Here is a 26,506-nt window from a genome sequence, read left to right on the forward strand (position 1 = left end):
GCACCAGTAGCAGCATCTCGCAAACGCCAACTCGTTCCTAGGCAGGCTACGCTTTGTATCACCGGTTTCCAGAAGAGGCACACAGCTGACAACCTCTTACGGAAACTGAGGAAGATCATCGCAGAATGGCTTACCCCAATTGGACTCTCCTGGGGATTTGTGACATCGGACAACGCCAGCAATATTGTGCGTGCATTCCATCTCGGCAAATTCCAGCACGTCCCATGTTTTGCACATACATTGAATTTGGTGGTGCAGAATTATTTAAAAAACGGCAGGGGCGTGCAAGAGATGCTGTCGGTGGCTCGAAGAATTGCGGGCCACTTTCGGCATTCAGCCACCGCGTACAGAAGACTGGAGCACCACCAAACAGTCCTGAACCTGCCCTGCCATCATCTTAAGCAAGAGGTGGTAACGAGGTGGAATTCAACCCTCTATATGCTTCAGAGGATGGAGGAGCAGCAAAAGGCCATTCAAGCCTGTACATCTGGCCACGATATAGGCAAAGGAGGGGAAATGCACCTGACTCAAGCGCAGTGGAGAATGATTTCAACGTTGTGCAAGGTTCTGCAACCCTTTGAACTTGCCACACGTGAAGTCAGTTCAGACACTGCCAGCCTGAGTCAGGTCATTCCCCTCATCAGGCCTTTGCAGAAGAAGCTAGAGACATTGAAGGAGGAGCTAATAACAGAGCGATTCCGCTAGGCATGTGGGACTTGTGGATGGAGCCCTTAATTCGCTTAACCAGGATTCACGGGTGGTCAATCTGTTGAAATCAGAGCACTACATTTTGGCCACCGTGCTCGATCCTAGATTTAAAACCTACGTTGTATCTCTCTTTCCGGCAGACACAAGTCTGCAGAGGTTCAAAGACCTGCTGGTGAGAAAATTGTCAAGTCAAGCAGAACGTGACCCGTCAACATCTCCTCCTTCACATTCTCCCGCAACTGGGGGTGCGAGGAAAAGGCTAAGAATTCCGAGCCCACCCGCTGGCGGTGATGCAGGGCAGTCTGGAGCGAGTGCTGACATCTGGTCCGGACTGAAGGACCTGCCAACGATTACTGACATGTCGTCTACTGTCACTTCATATGATTCTGTCACCATTGAAAGAATGGTGGAGGATTATATGAGTGACCGCATCCAAGTAGGCACGTCAGACAGTCCGTACATATACTGGCAGGAAAAAGAGGCAATTTGGAGGCCCTTGCACAAACTGGCTTTATTCTACCTAAGTTGCCCTCCCTCCAGTGTGTACTCCGAAAGAGTGTTTAGTGCAGCCGCTCACCTTGTCAGCAATCGGCGTACGAGGTTACTTCCAGAAAATGTGGAGAAGATGATGTTCATCAAAATGAATTATAATCAATTCCTCCGTGGAGACATTCACCAGCAGCAATTGCCTCCACAAAGTACACAGGGACCTGAGATGGTGGATTCCAGTGGGGACGAATTAATAATCTGTGAGTAGGGGTGAGGAATCGGAGGATGATGATGAGGTGGACATCTTGCCTCTGTAGAGCCAGTTTGTGCAAGGAGAGATTGATTGCTTCTTTTTTTGGTGGGGGCCCAAACCAACCAGTCATTTCAGTCACAGTCATGTGGCAGACCCTGTCGCTGAAATGATGGGTTCATTAAAGTGTGCATGTCCTGTTTATACAACATAAGGGTGGGTGGGAGGGCCCGAGGACAATTCCATCTTGCACCTCTTTTTTCTTTAATTTTTCTTTGCATCATGTGCTGTTTGGGGACAATTTTTTTGAAGTGCCATCCTGCCTGACACTGCAGTGCCACTCTTAGATGGGCCAGGTGTTTGTGTCGGCCACTTATGTCGCTTAGCTTAGTCACACAGCGATCTTGGTGCGCCTCTTTTTTTCTTTGCATCATGTGCTGTTTGCGGACAATTTTTTTGAAGTGCCATCCTGCCTGACACTGCAGTGCCACTCCTAGATGGGCCAGGTGTTTGTGTCGGCCACTTGTGTCGCTTAGCTTAGTCACACAGCGACCTTGGTGCGCCTCTTTTTTTCTTTGCATCATGTGCTGTTTGGGGACTATTTTTTTGAAGTGCCATCCTGCCTGACACTGCAGTGCCACTCCTAGATGGGCCAGGTGTTTGTGTCGGCCACTTGTGTCGCTTAGCTTAGCCATCCAGCGACCTCTGTGCAAATTTTAGGACTAAAAATAATATTGTGAGGTGTGAGGTGTTCAGAATAGACTGGAAATGAGTGGAAATTATTGTTATTGAAGTTAATAATACTATGGGATCAAAATGACCCCCAAATTCTATGATTTAATCTGTTTTTTAGGGTTTTTTGTAAAAAACACCTGAATCCAAAACACACCCGAATCCGACAAAAAAATTTCGGTGAGGTTTTGCCAAAACGCGTCCAAATCCAAAACACGGCCGCGGAACCGAATCCAAAACCAAAACACAAAACCCGAAAAATGTCCGCTGCACATCACTATATATTATAAAGACTCATTACATGCAAAGTGAGATATTTTAAGCCTTTATTTGTTATCATTTTGATGATTGTGGCTTACAGCTTAAGAAAACCCCAAATCCAAAATCTCAGAAAATTAGAATATTACATAAAATCAATAAAAAAAGGATTTTAAATACAGAAATGTTGCCCTCTGAAAAGTATAATCATGCATATGTATTCAGTACTTGGTTTGGGCCCCTTTTGCATGAATTACTGCCGCAATGCGGCATGGCGTGGATTCTGTGGCACTGCTGAGGTGTTATGGAAGACCAGGATACTTCAATAGCGAGCGGCCTTCAGCTCTTCTGCATTGTTCGGTCTCAAGTCTCTCATCTTTCTCTTGGCAATGCGAGTTTGCTGGCCAATCCAGCACAGTAATCCCATGGTTATTGAACCAGGATTTGGTACTTTTGGCAGTGTGGGCAGGTGCCAAGTCCTACTGGAAAATGAAGTCAGCATCTCCATAAAGCTTGTCTGCTGAAGGAAGCATGAAGTGCTCTAAAATGTCCTGGTAGATGGTAGGGGCAACGCCTGCTAGATAGGTAATTCCGGTGGGGTGAGGCAGCGCAGCTAGCACCACTGAGCCTCCCAGACCCCAGGGCTTCACACTGGCAATGGGGGGCAGGTAAGGCAGGTACCTGCTCACGGGAACCACGTCTTAATTGCGGTCTGGCTCTGGTCCCGGGAGACGGACCGGAGGCACCAGTGTGGACCCCGGTTTGACCGTTGGACTCCAGTAGACCACCAGGGCTTACTGTACTGGCACAGGCTTTGTAACAATGTCAGGATACATGGTGAGTAACGCTGGCATAGGGGAGGCCAGCCCCTAGCCTGCAGACCCTCCTACAGCTTAGGGCACCAGTCCACTGTGGTCTTCCTGCCGCTGAGCTGCTCCTCCTCCTTGCTCCTCCCCTTCTGAGACCAGTTGCAGCCACTTACAGCATAGGTCTCCGGGAACACTGGGTCCAGTCTCCTTGTATACCTCTCCAAGGAGCCAGGTTATACAGCACTTGTATCATACAAGCACATACTGCTGTGTAGTTGATCTAGTGCCCATTGCAGTGTATTTAAATTGTATTAATACTGTATTCTGCATTGTATGTGACTTGTGCTAACTCTGCTGTCTGTTTGGTTTCCATATATCTTTCCCTTTCTTTCCACTCTGCTGCCCTAAATCCAGGTGTAAAAGGGGTTATAGTTTGTTCACGGCCCCTAGGCTGCTGACATTAGTCACATTACTGTAGCATTGCTCCCTGCCCATTGCCATATTGTGCACACATTCCCCAGCTGCCATATTAGGCAAAGGCAAGAGCCACAAGGAGGCTACACCACCTATTTTAACCTTTTGTAACTCCTGCATGGCAGGTCTGTCACCTCAGGATAACTTACAGCATTACATGCCACCTTACCAGCCAGCACCATTCCAGCCAGCACCCTCAGTCTCTGTCCAGGAACCCCCATGGACTTCTATTTATCAGTTACTGTGTCAAATAGACCAAACCTGCCCCTCCCCCCTGTCGAAGTAAAAAAATATTACATAAAGAGAACATACAAACTACACACATTTAAGTCGCTATACTTGCAAATACGCGCGGCGAGCACAGCAATATATGGTAACACACGCATTTACACGGACATGCCACAGAGATGGATTCGACACTTATTTCATACAGTACACAATTATAATAATATCAAGCGCCAGACATCATGATGATTTAAAATTATCTTATGAAGTAATGTCATGAATGTGTATTATTTGAACTAAACAAGATAGACCGGTCATGTTTACTATTAAAACAACCAGCTTAATGTGTAGATTAATCTGATACTTGTTATGAAGTTGTAGGATATTGCAGCGAATAGTTATGATTACATGTATAAAAGCTAAAATCACTTTGTTAGAACAATGAATGTTACAGTGGACAGGGAACTCAGGCCAGCCCTTTGGCAGTCTTTAAGGCTGAACCTGATCAGCATATACAAAGATAATAGTGACTCATCATGAACCCCTCCCCCAGAAACTAGTTACCACATTTTGCTGGTCACACAGGAAAGTAGTTCCTTTTTGGTCTCAGAGGAAGATGGAGGTCTTGCATGATTTTACAGAGAGAAAGAGTCATATGGAGGGACAAATTTATATGAGAAAGATATGGTAATTGTATCGCTGGCATGTAACTGAAACTGTATGTAATTGTATGTAATTGTATGTTTTAACTGCTTACTGTGTGAGTGTAACCATGTAACTATAGGTATACTGTACTTTGTAATATATATTGAATCCATATCCTTTTAATAGCAAATATATACTTCAATGTGCTTTGGAACTCAGATAATGTGTGGGTGTATTGTTTTCTCTTATGGGATACAGTGTTTTGCAATGTACAGCGCACTTTTATCGTATATGGTAATAAGAGGTGCAGGCATTTACAATATATATTAGAGCGGGCATTTTAAATATTTGTGAGAAATCAATTTGGCATTCTTAGATGAGGGCTCTTCCGGGATATCAGGGTCTTAATGATGCACTGTAAATTACAAACGCGGCTGTAATTGACCGGCTCCAATGGACGCATTGAGAAGCTGATGAAAATAACATCCACGTTAATGTATTGTTGTGGTATCAGTAAGCCGCTGATATGAAATTCAAGGGACAAAGTGTTTCTCATAATATTTAAGATGCTAAAATGTATTTTTATTGTTGCAAAACAAGGTTCAAATAAGTCATATTGTTTTGATTCAGATTCGATTGCTTATCTGTTAAGTAGGGTTAAAAGTACATTTAAAAGTTGCTGCATAGCCTTGATATAGTTTTATTTTTAACTCAGGCCTAAAATAACTTCTGGTGCTTGTATGATGTATGATTTCTTTGTGACAAAGGAAGCCGCATGGTCTGTCCTCCATTTTGGACTAACCACATGGCCTGTCCACCATTTTGTGTAACCCTCATGGATGTGGAAGGGGGAGGAGCAGCGGCCATTTTGGGAAGGTCATTTTTCTAAATGGCTGATTTTCACTGCTCAGAATTTTTAGCTTTCCTTGGTCACATGAAACACGATTTATGAGTTACCAATGCATTTATTTAACCCATGCCATAGTCAATTACAAATATTTTCAATGGGGCCTAGTGAAAGTTAATATTGAGATGAATACTTGATGTAAGAATTACACACAGAAAAAAAAAAGGTTTTTTTTTCTTTTACCTCTAGGATTTAGTTAAAATCTGCTTTTTAACCATTGAAATGTTAATTAACCTGTCCCACTACTCTCTTGAACAGGCATATGAACCTCTGTTGATATGCAAATTAGAAGCACTGAATGGGTAAATGAGTCTCAGGAGACCAGTGAATAGTACATATATATAATTATTATAATTATGTGTATATTGATATCAGTGTATGTTCTGCAGGATAGCTATCCAATCTGAATTATATCGTTTAAATTATTGATTATTGCTAGAGTCATTATAGATCTGTGTGAAACCGGAAACATTTGTTGCTATATAGTTAAAACTAAAATAAATATTTAAGGAAGTAAGCGTAAAGCACAAACACAGTCTGGCCTAGTTGTAAAGGTTTATACAGAAAGAAACTGTGTTGTATCTAGTGGGCAATAGTAGTTAGTATTGCTCACATTTATAGAAGCTGTATGATTTGTTTTATTGCGGATGCAGGGTTTTGTAGACGTGTCTCGGACAAAGTAAAGGACTGCGCACGCAGCGTAAGAGACAAGCACTGTCGCGTGTTTGCGCAAAGTGCGTAAGAATGCGGGCGCTGAGTACAAATTATACAATAGTGTCGTTTAGTTCAAAGGTGGGATAGTAGACATTTAATACAATAGCACATAACTATCAGATTTCAAAAGCAGGTTACTCTAAATTTAGTTTAAAAAACTGTATTGCCTCTGGGGTAAAGCTGCCTATCTGAATGAAAATATTTTCTGTACAGAAAAGACAAAGTGTACTTGAGCGAGCGAACGTAGGAGTGAGTGGAACTGAACCCCGGAAGTCGGGTCCCGTGGTACATCAAGTAAGAGGAGGCTTGGTGGCGTGAAGTGGCTGACTCACGTTAATATAGACTGAAATACGCAAATCGTGAGGTGATTTGTAGAGGAGCGTGATAGTGCATTGTATTGCGAAGTATTGAAGTAAAAAGGTTTTTTTGGTATTACGCTCCGGACTGAGGGTCCCAGTTTGTACAACGACCTGTGGTCGTATGGCAGATAAGTAACAAGTACCTATATGCTGTGCGATTGGACCGCGCATTTGTGGGTGCGATATATATAGCGCAACTGGATACCCCTTTACGAGCTTTTGCGTAAAATCGCGGTACCATTACCGCTGTATAGAGCATACGCAAGTGTGATTTGTGTATAAGGTTATAGGGAGTTTTCGCTGGTCTCTCTCAGGAAAATCTCCAGCGGTGGATATTCATTGGAATAGGTAAGTCACTCCTAAACACTTCCAGTGAAAAGTAATCAGATAGGGACCTCGCTGGGTACGCGGTGTTCACTATTGGAGTGAGTTGTGGTACTTAGTGGAGAAGGAGTGGGTGAAAGCGCTCTAAGAACTTTCACCGTCTATTCGTATTGTGCATTGGGAATTGCGTTAAAGGAAAAAGTCCGTGATGGGATCCAATTGCACAAGCGGTGGACGTTTTGTAACCAGGGTTCAGGTTGAAGAGCCGCGGCCCAGGGGGTCAGCGAAGTTTAAAGGAAAAAGTATTATGTGTGGGAAATACGGTCCACACACTGAAGACTTTTTGTCTGAATGGGAATGTATGACTCACAAAGATAGGGTACCATTCCCTAGGGTGGGCAGCTTTGAACCAGAGGTATTGCAGAACTTAAGGATAAGAATATGTCTGATAAAATCCCGAAAACAAAGGGTCAGACATACAAATTGTTTAAACCTGTGACAGCAAGAGGGGTTGGCGAGTTTGATCCTAAGGTATTGCAGGTGGTATGTTTAACCAAAGTCATATAAGACAAGAATGGAAATATAAGAACTGTTTGAACTTGTAGCAACAATAAATAAGTAGGAAGAAAAAAAAAAGAGAATGCAAGTACACCGCCTTATATAGATGTGGAAGCAGTTACGGACAGCATACAAACTATAGAAAATAATAAAAAATATGAAAAACATGACTGTAACCTATATATGTACTAATGAATGTTGAAGTTTTATTTAGGAGGAGAAGGTGACCTGATCGTTTTCAGCCATTTCTCATGCACCCAGAGGAGTATCCAACCGGTAAAAGAAGAGCAGTAGCCTGTGGGGGAACAGGTAAGTATGGTATCATTCGTGTACATATATAGTAAAACAAATAAATAAAACTAAAAAAAATCAAGAAAGTAACGTCAGAAATGGAGAAAAACCTGTCCGCACATTAGTATTTGCCAGTAGGAAAGCGTACAGAGACAAGGCAACCCCAGGGTATTTCTTTCAGTTACCATATAAGAACTATTCATTCCTAGTAATGCCCCTAGTAAAGATGAGCTTGGAAATGTTTGTTGGACCATGTACAGACCCTTAATACGGGATGAGAAGGATTGAATAAAATACTTCGCATGACCTAGAAACTTGTTAAACTGTTTTTTGTTTTTTATATCTTGCAGTAATAGAAAACTCTCCAGCTGGATAAAACCACTGGTAAACACTAATTTGGCAAATGGGAGGTGGCTGTCTTTGTGCAAATGGACAGGCTCAATAAGGCATTGAGTGTCAGGGTGCAGACTTCTTTGCAAAATTGGAAAGGGGTCATAGTAGCTAATCTTGGATAGTGTGTTATTAAACATCACAAGGATAGTGTTAGGCGCAGAGAACAACAGGTGCAGAGGTTGAGGACGGTAAGTATACTGGCACATACAGGAAAGACCCATCAGTCCAAACCCCAGATCCCTAATGGTCAATAATATGTTACACTTGTAGGAAGGAAGGGCATTTTGCCAGAGATTGCAGGAGTAGTAGGACACATAGTCAATATAGATCCCCTAGACAGAAAACACAAGCCACATTATTAAACACATAGACGGGACCAAGGGACATATAGTAAGGAATCATAAGCCATATAGAAAACACAGATTCGGCTAATGGGAAGAACAGAATAAATGCAACTTACTAATGTTACATTTCACTGTTCTAGATGCATGTCCATCACAGGTAGAGAAAATTAACTCACAGATACCGGGTTCCCTATGAACTTAGGATGGACAGGACACTGGATTGATGGCTGGGATAGTCCCAGTAGAGATAAGACACACAGAATTTTTTTTAAGGGGAGTAGACCAAGTAGAGAATCACTTCCCCGTAGTGCCCAATCCAGTTGTCAAAATTTTTATAAAATCTTCTTCACCTCTACAAACTCATCTGTCACCAACCTCTATTCTGTTTCTCTACAGTTTTCCTCTTCATCTTTTGCGTTCACACAGGGTGGTACAATACATGAACCCAAGTCCTAGGTCCTTCAGAGTTCTGCCCGAACCCAGTATATCTCAACAGCACGATGACACCAGTATTACTGCAGTGTGCCTTGTCATGCACAAAGGGTGGAGAATGGGAATACTGGTGAAGGGAAATTTTGTATGCACACTGATATGTCTGTTGGTGAATGGCAAACCTGACATTTTCTTTTTAATTTTCTTCTTCCTTCTCTCCTCTAGAGATGTTTCTTTTTTCTTTTTTTTTCTTTTTGAGTTATGCTCATGGTACTCTACATTGCAAACACACGATAGTTAAATTAAGATACAAAAATTTGTGTTCCCTGCAGGAAGAGGCAGTCTGGAGGACAAAGGGGTATGGCCAGGAGTCCTCAGGACTGTGGGCAGGTGGACACGGTAAGCCGGTAGCCCCCAGAGCATACCTTCCAAGTCTAGTTGAGGTGGCACACGGTCTGACTCATCTAAGCAAAGAGGGTAGGTGCAAGCTGATGAGAGCCTACTGGTGTGCGCCAGGATTCTATTCTCATACAGGTAAGAGAGCAATGACCTGTATTACTTGCTTGAGGAAGAATATTGGTAAAGCAATACCAACAGAACCATCCCATATCCCTCCTGCAGACGGATCTTTTCAGGAAATACAATACAGTCAACACCCTTTAGGAATTATTGTTATGTATTGGTGTGCACTGATGTTTTCTCAAACTGGGTAGAGGCATTTCCTGCCACCACGGATGCTGCTGTGTTTACCGCAAAGAAAAAAATTGCGCAGAAATTTGTGTGTAGATAATGGTAACCCTAGAAGTAGGAGCAAAGCTTGAAATTGTACTATTGTGATCATAGATACTGCCACTAGTATTATGTAGCTTCGAAACCACTCCCAGATCTTCACTCGACGAATCAACCTCTTCGAAATTTGTTTTTGTTTTGGTATTTGTGTCTTTTTTGGTTGTTTTTGGAAGACAACCTCATGTCATGATTGATCCGCACAATAATCAGAAATACACCAATGAGGTGACAGTACAGTACCTTGTTGAGATGAGCCAGCATTTGAGAACTTGACAAAAGAACTTGAAACTGTTGATTGCTGGTATGCCAAATGCTAACTGTATTGATTATGAACCAAGAGACTGTGTGATTGCCCTTACGCTCAGGTTGCCTAATGGACAGGTGGGAAGGACCATACCAAGATTTGTTGACAGCACTAAAGGTCACCGAAAGAAAGACTTGGGTCCACTCATCCCACTGCAAGAAGGTCGCTGACCCGGAGAGAACTCGTGACAAAGTAGTTTATTGCTCACATTCATCGAGTTTGTGTGTTCGAAGTGAACTGTGTGTTCCAAGTGAACTGTGTATTCAAAGAGCAAAGCAAAGAGATCGCAAAAGTATCACCAGAGACTCTGTTCCGTGAAGACTGAGAGGCGGCACTGTTGGACACTACCTGAGCGTACTAAAGGACTGCAGAAAGACCAGTCATTGTAATTGATTTGTTATGAACAAGAGTTGTTTTGTTCTATTTCTCTTTTCTCTCTTTCCCGCTGACAAACATTTTCTTTCAGGATATTCTATTTTTGCGAGGTTTTTTTTATGAGGTGTCGAGTGTGGAACTGGAACTGGTTCTGTAGGAAGGAGTGATCTCCTTATAGGACCCCAGGATTAGCCGATCAGTTTGTTAAAATCAGAGAAAAATCAAAGGTCTAGTAGTTATGGAGTTCAGAGGTAAACAGGAACAGTCAGACAATGGCTATTCACACATTGCAGATAAAGAGCTCATTAATATATGTGGAAGAAAGGTTTATGAGTGGCTCTCACCGAACTCCGAAGGTTTAAGTTATTTAGGAAGGACACTACTTATAACCCTTGTTCAAGACCTAGCATATATACCAGAAATGGAAACAATGTTCAGAAAATGATAGGAATATGTAGATCATGAAAATTTTATATGTCACTGTCACGATTTGTTTGTGTCTTCTTCACCTACCCAGCAGAACCTCAATTGAATCCAAACATCAGTGTACAAAGACGTAGGTACATGTATGTGTGAAATGTTCGTCGCAAATCAGACATTATAGGCCAAAGCACTGTACCAGCATACTCTATAGGTTGAATGTTGTCCCACACCCAACCAATGGTCCCGTGACCGCTGAGTGCATATAGAGGATGTCTCGTCCTCCTCCCTGTCTTCCCCAAATATAGTCAAGCGTCTGATTTGCGAAATGCATACATACTTGTGTCTAGGTCACCGATTATGGTATGAAATATTTTTTTCTTATGTTAATAATTGATGGCAGTTATTGTTTATTGCCAAAGGGTGGACTGTCGAAGTAAAAAAAAATATTACATAAAGAGAACATACAAACTACACACATTTAAGTTGCTATACTTGCAAATACGCGCGGCGAGCACAGCAATATATGGTAACACACGCATTTACACGGACATGCCACAGAGATGGATTCGACACTTATTTCATACAGAACATAATTATAATATCAAGCGCCAGACATCATGATGATTTAAAATTATTTGAAAGAAAAGAAGTGGGAACTGCACAAGTCCTTAATCAGGTAGATAGTAACCTCTGAAAAACTGAATTATCACTGAATTGCTTCTAGATATAGCAACAAAATGTGTGTGGATAATCAATCCTAATACCAATGCTTGTTGCTTTCAGTGGTGCTCCCAATAGTCAAATTTAACAGTCAAGAAAAACCAAAACAGAGAAGTGTTGGAAAGTAGACTCTTTTTTGGGAGCACTCTAATTCAGAGGGTAACATTGTAACATGTTGATACTGATAAAAACATTTTTAATAAGTAAATCATAAAATAGGATTTAAGGAGTATCTGCGTATGAATATAGAAGCTTCGCGAAAATATGAAAAAAGATTATAAATCATGCGTGATATCCATATCACAATCTACCAGTTGCCGGAAATTAATAGCTGTGGTACCAAAATTAATTAAACATTGCACATTGAAACTCATGTAATATGTGACCATCATTTATTCTGCAGATATCCATTATGGATTATTATAAATGCAGAGAATTAAATCATTGGTCATGTGAATAACGAGTACCCAATAATATATGTATAAGTGACACTGTGTTGGGGAGTCAATTTGTTGCAGTACCAGGGTGTTCAGAGGTGGTCTCCCATCCTAGTACTAACCCGGCCTTTCACTGCTTAGCTTCCAAGGTCAGAAGAGATTGGGCATCTCCAGTGAGGTATGACCGCAAATATTGTACTCACCCTCTTGAGTCACCCAGGCATATATAGTATGACCGCTATATATTAAGGGTTTGTTAAACATATATGGTACAATGGTCAACAGAACAATGAGATTATGTGCAGCCACCTGGTTTGGTCACCATGTGACACATCAGCCACAAGAGAAATACACACATGAGTGACGGCCTGTTATGTGGGAAAAATTCTTTGACACCACACAACGTCCACAAATAGGACTTGCCTTTCACAGATGCAGAAAATTAAATCATTATTCATGTGAGAACCAAGTATCCAATAATATATGTATAAGTGACACTGTATTGGGGAATCAATTTATTGCAGTACCAGGGTGTTCAGAGGTGGTCACCCATCCTAGTACTAACCCGGCCTTTCACTGCTTAGCTTCCAAGGTCAGAAGAGATTGGGCATCTCCAGTGAGGTATGACCGCAAATATTGTACTCACCCTCTTGAGTCACCCAGGTTTATATAGTGTAACCGCTATATATTAAGGATTTGTAAACATATATGGTACAATGGTCAACAGAAAAATTAGATTATGTGCAGCCACCTGGCTTAGTCACCATGTGACACATCAGCCACAAGAAAGGTACACACATGAGTGAAGGCCTATTATGTGGGAAAAATTCCTTGACACCACACAACGTCCACAATTAGGACTTGCCTTTCACTCCTAGAAAGTCCTAGGACGTCCTGTGATCAAGCTCACTATGCGAAACGTACGTCAGGAAGGAAGGATTGCGATCACGTGATGCGCACACGTGACCGCACCAGCCGGAATCCCTAGGACGTCCTGTGATCAAGCTCACTATGCGAAACGTACATCAGGAAGGAAGGATTGCGATCACGTGATGCGCACACGTGACCGCACCAGCCTGAATCCCTAGAACGGTCACCAGGCAACGGCCACGAAGCTCCGTTCCTCGGACGGTGAGACTCCGGCCATACGCCGCTGTAGCCCCCGGAGCCCAGGCATGTCGGCAAGCGGGTCCCTCAGTGACGGCACCATTACTGGAGTTGGTATCGTATACCTTGCACCCCGTTTTGTGAACTTCACCTAAATAACTCAGCGTGTCAGCACAGATTTTTGAGCAACCAGCAGCCATTAGAGCACTGTATGCATGGTCAGCAACCATGTATACCAACATTTGAAACAACTGAGATACTGTATTTCTAATTATAGCTACCTTGTCACGTCTTTAATCATGGTTAAGAGCACTACTGGATAAACTGTCCCAGCCAGCAATACCATAAGGACCTAATTGCCTCCTTCTCTCCACCAATAAAGGTATACAATGCTGGGGTAATTTATACATGCTACAAATAACAATAGCAAGTTATTACCAACATCACTGGGATTATTGTCAGTCTCTTTCCTGAAATTGATCTCATTCATTCAATAACTGCATATTCCAGCAAATGCTCTGAACTTTAGTGCTCATCATGTTCATTTATTTAAAAACTGTGCAAGTTTTCTACAACACCAGCAGTGATCTGCTTGCAAGCACTTAGTTAAAGCCTGCTTTCCCATAACAGCGCAGGGATTTGCTACAGGTTCCAGCACTAGTCATAAAAAATATTTTAGCATTTGTCTGGTTTAGTGCATAGGGGTGAATAACTATATCTTATTATTTTGTAAATTTACTGCTATACTTGCAGTCTGTGCAGTATAATTATATTGTGCACCTATAAATTGGTATAACCTGATACGGCCGTTCTGGTGCCCCTAGGACTTTCTAGGAGTGAAAGGCAAGTCCTAATTGTGGACGTTGTGTGGTGTCAAGGAATTTTTCCCACATAATAGGCCTTCACTCATGTGTGTACCTTTCTTGTGGCTGATGTGTCACATGGTGACTAAGCCAGGTGGCTGCACATAATCTAATTTTTCTGTTGACCATTGTACCATATATTGAAAGAAGAAATGGAGGGCGCAGATATAAATATACAAGTTCACAATTCCATTTATTTCTAACATATGCTCACATACATCTTGGTTAAAAACGGTGCACTTAGTCCTCCGGTCTCTCCAGCATCGGACCCGATTCCACCCGTCGATGAATCACCTTCAAACGCAGGGTTTCACGGATACCGTTTGCTTCTCCACCGGGACCAGGATCAGTTTTGGACCGTCTGTCCTTTGCTCCACAGGCCACGCCCAACGCGTTTCGTCAATGGACGAAGTCTGTGGAGCAAAGGACAGACGGTCCAAAACTGATCCTGGTCCCGGTGGAGAAGCAAACGGTATCCGTGAAACCCTGCGTTTGAAGGTGATTCATCGACGGGTGGAATCGGGTCCGATGCTGGAGAGACCGGAGGACTAAGTGCACCGTTTTTAACCAAGATGTATGTGAGCATATGTTAGAAATAAATGGAATTGTGAACTTGTATATTTATATCTGCGCCCTCCATTTCTTCTTTCACTACATGCACGTTGGGAGTGGTGGTTCTACTCCCTAAAGGAGGCAGCGGCAGCATACATCATATAGAAAACGGGATCCAGGATATCAATTAAGGACTGAAAGCATTTCTAAGGAAAGTGTGGTGAATGCGCAGCTTTTATTTCCATATATTGTACCATATATGTTTACAAATCCTTAATATATAGCGGTTACACTATATAAACCTGGGTGACTCAAGAGGGTGAGTACAATATTTGCGGTCATACCTCACTGGAAATGCCCAATCTCTTCTGACCTTGGAAGCTAAGCAGTGAAAGGCCGGGTTAGTACTAGGATGGGTGACCACCTCTGAACACCCTGGTACTGCAATAAATTGATTCCCCAATACAGTGTCACTTATACATATATTATTGGATACTTGGTTCTCACATGAATAATGATTTAATTTTCTGCATCTGTGAAAGGCAAGTTCTATTTGTGGACGTTGTGTGGTGTCAAAGAATTTTTCCCACATAACAGGCCGTCACTCATGTGTGTATTTCTCTTGTGGCTGATGTGTCACATGGTGGTGACCAAACCAGGTGGCTGCACATAATCTCATTGTTCTGTTGACCATTGTACCATATATGTTTAACAAACCCTTAATATATAGCGGTCATACTATATATACCTGGGTGACTCAAGAGGGTGAGTACAATATTTGCGGTCATACCTCACTGGAGATGCCCAATCTCTTCTGACCTTGGAAGCTAAGCAGTGAAAGTCCGGGTTAGTACTAGGATGGGAGACCACCTCTGAACACCCTGGTACTGCAACAAATTGACTCCCCAACACAGTGTCACTTATACATATATTATTGGGTACTCGTTTTTCACATGACCAATGATTTAATTCTCTGCATTTATAATAATCCATAATAGATATCTGCAGAATAAATGATGGTCACATATTACATGAGTTTCAATGTGCAATGTTTAATTAATTTTGGTACCACAGCTATTAATTTCCGGCAACTGGTAGATTGTGATATGGATATCACGCATGATTTATAATCTTTTTTCATATTTTCGCGAAGCTTCTATATTCATACGCAGATACTCCTTAAATCCTATTTTATGATTTACTTATTAAAAATGTTTTTATCAGTATCAACATGTTACAATGTTACCCTCTGAATTAGAGTGCTCCCAAAAAAGAGTCTACTTTCCAACACTTCTCTGTTTTGGTTTTTCTTGATTTAAAATTATCTAATGAAGTAATGTTATGAATGAGTGTTATTTGAACTAAACAAGATAGACCGGTCATGTTTACTATTAAAACAACCAGCTTAATGTGTATATTAATTTAATACTTGTTATGAAGTTGTAGGACATTGCAGCGAATAGTTATGATTACATGTATAAAAGCTAAAATCACTTTGTTAGAACAATGAATGTTACAGTTTACAGGGAACTCAGGCCAGCCCTTTGGCAGTCTTCAAGACTGAACCTGATCAGCATATACAAAGATAATAGTGACTCATCATGAACCCCTCCCCCAGAAACTAGTTACCACATTTTGCTGGTCACACAGGAAAGTAGTTCCTTTTTGGTCTCAGAGGAAGATGGAGGTCTTGCATGATTTTACAGAGAGAGAGAGTCATATGGAGAGACAAATTTATATGAGAAAGATATGGTAATTGTATTGCTGGCATGTAACTGAAACTGTATGTAATTGTATGTAATTGTATGTTTTAACTGCTTACTGTGTGAGTGTAACCATGTAACTATAGGTATACTGTACTTTGTAATATATATTGAATCCATATCCTTTTAATAGCAAATATATACTTCAATGAGCTTTGGAACTCAGATAATGTGTGGGTGTATTGTTTTCTCTTATGGGATAAAGTGTTTTGCGATGTACAGCGCACTTTTATCGTATATGGTAATAAGAGGTGCTGGCATTTACAATATATATTAGAGCGGGCATTTTAAATATTTGTGAGAAATCAATTTGGTATTCTTACCCCCTCCACCCCTCCCCCCGTGGGTATTGCTCAGCAGGTGCATACTGCCGTCTCAGTCAAGACATCTCTGTGTCTTGAAAAAGGCTCCTGGGGGTAAATTTACTAAGATGGGAGTTCTATTTAGGATGGGATGTTGCCCATAGCAACCAATCAGATTCCAGGTATTTTCCTCTAGAAGGTAAATGAGAAGTAGAAGCTGATTGGTTGCTATGTGCAACATCCCATCTTAAATAGAACTCCCATCTTAGTAAATTTACCCCCTGGTGAGTCGAAACGCGTCGACTGCTGGGCACTGTGACACTTTTTAATTCAGAAGATATACACCAAGGTATTTTTTCACTAACATCTGTGTTGCCAGTGACTCCATCAGTTGTGTTGGTATTTTTCTGTATTCTGTCATCACCTTGGACTTGTCCCATATATTTTGGAGAAAAGACTGTTTTTATGTATGTGTTTTTAATAGATTTTTGTTTTCTGTATATACCCCAACTATGGGTGTTTTTGTGCAATACATTTTTTATGTGGACTACTTGGCACACCGATGCTTTATTTTCCTGGGAATACTGAGATCTCATGTCTGCACTGAAAGTTATAGCTGCTGGAGGATGTTGGATGGAAAAGAAACCCAGATAGGAGTGTCCTTGCAATTTTACTTGTGAGTGTGGTACGCATGATAATATTTCAGCTAAGGAAAAGATACCTTTATGTGTTTCACTTATCTATAATTAAAAGTGAGTTAGGTGCGCTTTCCAGTAATACTCTTTGGTGAAAGATACACTAAGGAGGTGAAGAAAATTAAAGAAACCTTTTATATGCACCAGCTTCTGGTTTCACTGTGAGTTGGGGTACGCTCCTCACCCACAAACCTATTCTTCTTCTCTATCTGCTCTATGGGAGAAGGATTATTATTTTGATTAAAAGAAACATCATATGAAACAATACTACACATTTTTCTCTCTGTCTGTTCTCTTTTTCCACATAATTGCCGAGATCATATCATCTATATTGAATCAGTGGACAAAGAGAGAAATAGAAGGGAAGACATCTACACAAGGAACGTAAATTTTTGTATTTAAGATTATGGCGCTTACACTGGTAAAAAATACCTTCTTTTGTGTTTCGAGCTGTACAGCAGGGGTAGGGAACCTCCGGCTCATGTGCCGAATAAGGCCCGCAAAGCCAATTGATCCGGCTCGGCCAGCCGCTGCTGTGTGTGTCAGGAAGGAGAGCGCAGAACACACATGTCCTCCTAGTGCCAGATATGTCCCCCAGTTTCAGATATGTCCCCACAGTGCCAGGTACACACATGCCCTCTCCTACCCCTTTGTGCTCAGTTCGGCGGCGGCATGTGTCATCTGCAGGGAGGAAAGCGCAGCTATGTCCGGCGGCGGTGTGTGGGATCTCAAACCAGCTGCCGGTCTGTGAGCCAATCAGAGCTCGCGGACCGGCAGCCAATCAGGATCCTTCGCTGTCAGTCCATTAGTTCTGATTGGCTCACGAACCGGCGGCTGGTTTGAGGTCCTACATGCTGCCACCGCCCGACATAGCTGCACTCTCCTCCCTGCCTGGGCCCCTGACAGCTGAGACATGCTGCCGCTGGACTGAGCACAAAGGGGCAGGAGAGGGCATGTGTGTACCTGGCACTGTGGGGACATATCTGACACTGTGGGGCATATCTGGCACTGGGGGGACATGTGTGTACTGCCACTATGGGGGCAAATCTGGCACTGTGGGGCCATATCTGGCACTGTGGGACATGTGTGTACCTGGCACTATGGGGGCATATCTGGCACTGTGGGGTCATATCTTACACTGTGCGACATGTGTGTACCTGGCACTATGGGGGCATATCTGTATCTGGCACCGTGGGGGCATATCTGTATCTGGAAATGTGGGAGCATATTTGTATCTGGCACTGTGGGGGCATATCTGTATCTGGCAATGTGGGAGGATATCTTTATCTGGCACTATGGGGACATATCTGTATCTGGCACTGTGGGGGCATATCTGTATCTGGCAATGTGGGGGCATATCTTTATCTGGTCCTGTGGGGACATATCTGTATCTGGCACTGTGGGGGCATATCTGTACCTGACACTGTGGGGGCATATCTGTACCTGGCACTGCGGGGGCATATCTGTATCTGGCACTGTGGGGGCATATTTGTATCTGGCACTGTGGGGCATATTTGTATCTGGCACTGTGGGGCATATCTGTATCTGGCACTGTGGGGACATGGTGTACCTGGCACTGTGGGGGCATATCTGTATTTGGCACTGTGGGGGCATACCTGAATCTGACACTGTGGGGACATATCTGTATCTGGCACTGTGGGGGCATATCTGTATCTGGCAGTGTGTGGGCATATCTGTATCTGGCACTGTGTGGGCATAACTGTATCTGGCACTGTGGGGGCATATCTGTATCTGGCACTGTGGTGGCATACAGTATCTGTATTTTTCACTGTGCTGGCATATCTGTATCTGCCACTGTGGGGGGCATAACTCTATCTGACACTGTGGAGGTATATCTGTATCTGGCACTGTGGGGACATATCTGTATCTGGCACTGTGGGGACATGTGTGTACCTGGCACTATGGGGGCATATCTGACACTGTGGGGGCGTATCTAACACTGTGGCAGCATATGTGTATCTGCCACTGTGGCAGCATATGTGTAAGAAACATAGAAACATAGAATTTGACGGCAGATAAGAACCACTTGGCCCATCTAGTCTACCCCTTTTTTTATCCTTTAGGCTATCTCAACCCTTTTTGAACCTTAAATCTTTGTAAGGGTATTCATATGCCTATCCCAAGCATGTTTAAATTGCTGTACAGTCTTAGCCTCTACCACCTCTGATGGGAGGCTATTCCACTAATCCACTACCTGTATCTGGCAGTATGGCGGCATATGTGTATCTGGCACTTTGGCGGCATATGTGTACCTGGCAGTGCACCACTGGGGGCATATGTGTTTCTGGCAGTGTGCTACTGGGGGCATATGTGTATCTGGTAGTGCACTACTGGGGCATATGTAATGGGGGCATAACTACTGAAGGCAGGCTAATTTTTCAGTTGATAATTTCTGTATGGCCCTAGAAGGATTTTATAAATATCCAAATGGACCCTGGTAGAAAAAAGGATCCCCACCCCTGCTCTACAGGATGAATTCCCCTCAGACATTTCCCAAGAAAGTCTGTCACACATCGCAAACATCAGGGACTGTGGGACATGTGTGTACCTGGCACTATGGGGGCATATCTGGCACTGTGGGGTCATATCTTACACTGTGCGACATGTGTGTACCTGGCACTATGGGGGCATATCTGTATCTGGCACCGTGGGGGCATATCTGTATCTGGAAATGTGGGAGCATATTTGTATCTGGCACTGTGGGGGCATATCTGTATCTGGCAATGTGGGAGGATATCTTTATCTGGCACTATGGGGACATATCTGTATCTGGCACTGTGGGGAGCATATCTGTATCTGGCACTGTGGGGGCATATCTGTATCTGGCAATGTGGGGGCATATCTTTATCTGGTCCTGTGGGGACATATCTGTATCTGGCACTGTGGGGGCATATCTGTACCTGACACTGTGGGGGCATATCTGTACCTGGCACTGCGGGGGCATATCTGTATCTGGCACTGTGGGGGCATATTTGTATCTGGCACTGTGGGGCATATCTGTATCTGGCACTGTGGGGCATATCTGTATCTGGCACTGTGGGGACATGGTGTACCTGGCACTGTGGGGGCATATCTGTATTTGGCACTGTGGGGGCATACCTGAATCTGACACTGTGGGGACATATCTGTATCTGGCACTGTGGGGGCATATCTGTATCTGGCAGTGTGTGGGCATATCTGTATCTGGCACTGTGTGGGCATAACTGTATCTGGCACTGTGGGGGCATATCTGTATCTGGCACTGTGGTGGCATACAGTATCTGTATTTTTCACTGTGCTGGCATATCTGTATCTGCCACTGTGGGGGGCATAACTCTATCTGACACTGTGGAGGTATATCTGTATCTGGCACTGTGGGGACATATCTGTATCTGGCACTGTGGGGACATGTGTGTACCTGGCACTATGGGGGCATATCTGACACTGTGGGGGCGTATCTAACACTGTGGCAGCATATGTGTATCTGCCACTGTGGCAGCATATGTGTAAGAAACATAGAAACATAGAATTTGACGGCAGATAAGAACCACTTGGCCCATCTAGTCTGCCCCTTTTTTTATCCTTTAGGCTACCTCAACCCTTTTTGAACCTTAAATCTTTGTAAGGGTATTCATATGCCTATCCCAAGCATGTTTAAATTGCTCTACAGTCTTAGCCTCTACCACCTCTGATGGGAGGCTATTCCACTAATCCACTACCTGTATCTGGCAGTATGGCGGCATATGTGTATCTGGCACTTTGGCGGCATATGTGTACCTGGCAGTGCGCCACTGGGGGCATATGTGTTTCTGGCAGTGTGCTACTGGGGGCATATGTGTATCTGGCAGTGCACTACTGGGGCATATGTAATGGGGGCATAACTACTGAAGGCAGGCTAATTTTTCAGTTGATAATTTCTGTATGGCCCTAGAAGGATTTTATAAATATCCAAATGGACCCTGGTAGAAAAAAGGATCCCCACCCCTGCTCTACAGGATGAATTCCCCTCAGACATTTCCCAAGAAAGTCTGTCACACATCGCAAACATCAGGGAAGCTGCCTCCTACTTAGGTAAAGCACCTGGTGGCCTGGCGGAGGTATATAGACGACATAATCTTCGTCTGGAAAGGGAACAGAGAAGAGTTAGACTCTTTCTGTGCCTACCTCAACTCTAATGACAGGAATATTGTTTTAACATTTAATATTGATAAACACCGGATAGATTTCCTAGACCTCAGTTTATACGTGGAAGAAGGGGTCCTAAAAACGAAGAATTTCATTAAGCCAACTGACTCAAGGGCATATATCCAAAGGGACAGTTGTCATCACGACAACTGGTTAAAATCGATACCTATAGGACAGTTTAAACGGTTAAGACGGAACTGCACTGAGAACTCTACTTTTAATGAACAGGCGGCTGAAATGAAAGATAATTTTTTAGCCTGTGGCTATGATGAGAAAAATGTCTTGAGTTCATTAGAAATTGCCCAAAACACCGATAGGAAAGATCTTATATATAAAGAACGGAAGACAGATAGGGAAGATGAAAGATTTAAGTGGGCCTTCACAACACAATTTACCTCACAACATAAACAAGTAGAAGGGGTTCTGAAGAAACACTGGAACTTGCTAAAAAGGGATCCGGTTATTGGAAATGATATCCCCGAAAAACCTTTATGCATATTTAGAAGAGCACCAAACCTTAAATCACAGCTGGTCAAAAGTTTATGCCCAACACCAGTAAACATCCCCACGATAACATCAAAGGGTTTCTATAGATGTGGAGACTGTGTAGGATGTAAGAACATAAAGAATACCTTCGGTAATCAAAAAGAGGATGTTAACATAAATGGGAAAATGTGTAAGATTCAGGAGTTTATAACTTGCAACACCAATAATGTTGTTTATGGGATTGAGTGCTCATGCCATCTATTTTATATTGGCAGAACAAGTAGGCCGCTAAAGATACGAATTAGTGAGCACCTACGCAATATTAAAAAGGGGATGGAAACCCATGCTTTATCTGCACATTTTAAAGATGAACACAGCTGTGATATTAAACATGTTATTAATTTTTATGGTCTGAAAAAAGTCAGTGGTGACACAAGACACAGTGATATTAATAAAAGATTGGCTAAAATGGAAATGAATATGATACATTGTTTTAAGACACTGAAACCAGAGGGTATCAACAAAGACTTTGAGTTGAAGTGGTTTTTATAATGTATATCCATTGCATCCAAGAAAGAATCTAATACGTGCATTTTTATATTAAGGTATATTAGATGAAGACCCAATACAGCCGAGTTATTAAAATCTACTACATCATGATATACAAATATGTTTCGCCGATGATGACATCATGGGACATTTATTGTGAAAGATAAGCTGAGAACATTTGGAATCCATTTCGGGTATTAGTTTCCTTCCCTCGAGTGCCATATAAGATTCAGGATGGAACGTGGAATAAGACTTCCGGGTGTAATGCCGATGATGACGATGCGGTATACATCACTTCCGGGAGGCGAAGATCTGAAACGCAACACTGGACTTCCGGGTTTGACGCGGCTGATGACAGCATGGCTCGCGTCACTTCCGGGAGACGGACGGGAACGAGGGATGCAGTCATATGTAGTGACACGGCCTGATGACGTTTTGATGATGTACACGGCTCCTTTTGGCGGACTTTTTAGCAATAGGGGATCCTATAATTCAGGAAATGGATTGGATGTGGGAAAACTTGTTCCATGTGTATACTTAGGGAAAGAATGTCAGTTGATCCATGTCTAGTTTTAGGGATAGCTCATGTTCACCATCTAGTGGGTATAAAAGGCCCACTGTATGCATACCTTCCTTATGCCTTGAGGAAGATACTGTTGGTATCGAAACGCGTTGGAAAGGAAGGTGAACAGACAGAGGGATTCCTATCTAGGATTTGGAGGTCGAACTTCAGGGACGCCTGTTGGCCCCCCAGTCCATGCTCATATTGTCTACTTCTTGGAGTGGACAACACCATCTGGTAGGAGTCCCAGCTTCTGTATTTTAGGATTACATCTTGTTGTGATTTTAACAGAGTGGGTTCATATATTTGTCCCACATGATTTTATAAAAATAAAATGCTGTAAGGTTTTACACTATGGAGGCTTTTCTTTTCTTCATTGTATAACTGTGGAAGTGAAAAACCCACATACCATTTGAAGAAGACCAGACAGACCTCACGGTGATATCCGCTCCTCCAAAGCTTTATTGTCTACTTATGGTAGACCATCAGAAGGGGTACGAGTCATCACCTTAATATCTGACACTGTTTTCATTCATTACCATATTACGCTATGTTTATTTTTGTTCTTTTGAGGTATTGAGTATCACTGATCTATGTGAACCTCGAGAAGGAAAAGAACAGTTCTGTTTGGGCCATTTACTTGAGGAGTTGTGCGCTTTTCGTGTGGTGGTATTGTTCCATTGTATTGCATTTTGGGGTGTGGGTGACACTCCCTCCATTTCACACATTAGCAGCCATTCTTTGCGCAGTGGGAAAATTCCATCTACCCTATTCCAGCTTTAGATGCTGACCTCCTGGCCTCTAAAGCCTCGGCTACCTCAGTGCTGGCCTAATGCATCCTCTGGCTCTGCTCATGGAAGGTGGACTCGGATTCTAAGAAAACCTTTCTTAGGGGATATACTGTTCAGAGCCGAATTGGATAAAATAGTAGCTTCACTGGCAGCTACTAAGTCTGCTTTCCTACCCTACACCACGTGCCACATTTCATTCCTGTTGCCCACAAGGCAAAGCCAAATGTCAGTAATTTCCTAGACAAACAGCCTCTGCTAAATATATCAAACCCAGGTATGGGCTGCAAGACAGCCACTAACAAAATGGGATGACAAGCCCGCAGACTGATGGTGCGGGCCTCCTCCTGGGGGACCACAGGGTGGGAGGCTGAATTCTCAAGTTTACACACACCTGGCACCACATAACAGCAGATGCCTGGGTGCAGGAAGTGGTCTCTCACAGGAATGCAATCTCATTCAAGAGATGGCCCCCTCAACAATTCATTTACACAGGCCCCCCTTGGACATCCAACAAGGCTTCAGACCTCCAGGAGGTTATCCAATCCCTCCTGCATTCAGGAGTGATTGTACCAATCTTGTGTTCACAATGAGGGACCGGGTACTATTCAACTCTATTTCTGGTATAGAAGCCCAATAGGTCTCAATTGCCTGTCCTAAACCTCAAATCTCTCAACACATTTGTCAGAGTACCCAAGTTCCGTATGGAATCACTGCACCCTATTCTAGCAATAGAGCTGGGAGACTTCATGGTGTCTCTGGATATCCAGGATGATTAAATACACGTTCCTATAGCACCTTCTCACCAGCAGTTCCTGCAGTTTGCTAATCTATGCCGACATAACCAATTTAGGGCTTTGCCATTTGGGCTGTCTATCACGCCCGGGGTCTTTAACAAAATCATGGCAGTTATGGCACCACAACTACGTCAGGGAGTCAGATTGCTCCCTTACCTGGATGACCTGCTCCTTCTGGCACACTCCCTGGAGGCCCTACTCTACTATCTCCAGCTGACTATTGACTTCTTACAATAACACGGATGGCTCATCAACTGGAGGAAGTCATCCCTAATGCCTTTTCATTGCATGGCTTATCTGGGGCTCTCCTGGATTCTTTGGTTCAGAGACTTCTCCTGACCCCGGACAAAGTTTCGGCATTACAGCAAAGGATACAACACTTGCTCAGCAGTCGCCGGGTGTCCATACACTCAGCCATACAAGTCCGGGGATCCATGGTCTCCACCATCGACACAGTGGAGTATACAGTTCCACTACAGGCCTCTTCAACAACTAATCTTGGCTCATTGGGATGGACAGTCTCACAGCCACATGACCCAGATGATGGTTCTATCTTTGGAGGTCCACCTGTCCCTAGCATGGTGGCACCAGACTTCACACCTGGTCATGGGGTGACCCTTCTGGATTGGGTCCTGCTGACCACGGATGACAGACTCCGTGGATGGGGCACAGTAACTGGACACTTCTCCTTTCAGGGCTGTTGGACTCCGGCAGAAGCCAGTTTACCAATCAATGTCCTGCAGTTACGAGCTGTCTACAGAGCACTGCTTCTGGCACAGGATGTTCTTCAGGACAAACCTGTACAGGTACAGTCAGATACCACCACAGCAGTTGCCTACCTAAACCATCATGGAGGCACCCGCAGATGCTTGGCAATGCTAGAAGTGGTGCGCATTCTTCGCTGAGCAAACCATCACATTTTGAGCCAGGTGTCCTGAACTGGGAAGCAGACTTCCTCAGCCATCACAATGTCCCCACTAGAGAGTGGTCGCTACACCTGGAAGTCTTCCAGCTCTTGATGTACAAGTGGGCCCACTCAGTTATAGATTTCATGGCCTCCAGACACAACCACAAGGTTTCAGTCTACAGGTCCACGACAAGGGACCCTGAAGTGGCTTCATGGATGTCCTGGCCGTAAAGTGGACCTTCCGTCTCCCATATGTCTTTCCTCCAATTGCTCTTCTTCCGCAAGTTCTTCGGAAGCTAAAGCAAGAAGGCAGCACCATCATAGTGATTGCCCTAATTTGACCCAGACGTAATTGGTTTTCCGATTTGAGGAGCCTGTCTGCTCCCTTAGCCACTAGACCTACTGTATCAGGGACCCTGTCTACACCTGAAACTATCTTGTCTGTCTTTGAATGCATGGATCTTGATTCATCCATCCTTGGGGTGAAAGGTTTCTCAAGGTCAGTTGTCCAGACCATGCTTAGAGCACGGAAGCTGGCCTCTGCCCGCATATATAATCGGATATGGCATACATGCCTGCAGTGGTGCGCTACGAGGTGCTATAACCCACAAGGTTTCTGGTGTCCAGGATTCTCGCATTTCTCCAAGCTGGACTGTCTCTGGGACTCTGCCTAGCAATGTTATAAGTGCATGTCTCGGCCTTGTCCATTTGGTTCCAATGAAAAATTGCTCCTCCCCAGTATGTTTGTACCTTTCTCCAAGGAGTACTCTGGGTTCATCCTCCATATTTTTCCCCAGGTGGCTCCCTGGGATTTATCGGTGGTCCTCAATGCTCTTCAGGAGCCCCCGTTTGGACCTCTAGAATCCGTGGACCTCAAGTTGTTAACGGCAAAAACCATCTTCCTTTTGGCTATTGCATCTGCTTGTAGGAGATCAGATTTGGGAACACTCTCCTGTTGCTCCCCCTTTCTAATTTTTCATCGGGATAGGG

General features: G+C 43.4%; 4 pseudogenes; 2 read left to right on the forward strand and 2 right to left on the reverse strand.

Annotated features, from left to right (window-relative positions):
* Positions 1 to 12,032: 12,032 nt before the first annotated feature.
* LOC135051386 (5S ribosomal RNA) lies at positions 12,033 to 12,152 on the reverse strand (annotated as a pseudogene).
* A 323-nt stretch (positions 12,153 to 12,475) lies between these two features.
* On the reverse strand, positions 12,476 to 12,595 carry LOC135054317 (5S ribosomal RNA; annotated as a pseudogene).
* A 2,217-nt stretch (positions 12,596 to 14,812) lies between these two features.
* On the forward strand, positions 14,813 to 14,932 carry LOC135052990 (5S ribosomal RNA; annotated as a pseudogene).
* A 326-nt stretch (positions 14,933 to 15,258) lies between these two features.
* Positions 15,259 to 15,378, forward strand: LOC135051813 (5S ribosomal RNA; annotated as a pseudogene).
* The last annotated feature ends 11,128 nt before the right edge of the window (positions 15,379 to 26,506 follow it).

The sequence above is a fragment of the Pseudophryne corroboree genome, chromosome 2, assembly GCF_028390025.1.
Source record: "Pseudophryne corroboree isolate aPseCor3 chromosome 2, aPseCor3.hap2, whole genome shotgun sequence".
Classification (NCBI taxonomy): Eukaryota; Metazoa; Chordata; class Amphibia; order Anura; family Myobatrachidae; genus Pseudophryne; species Pseudophryne corroboree.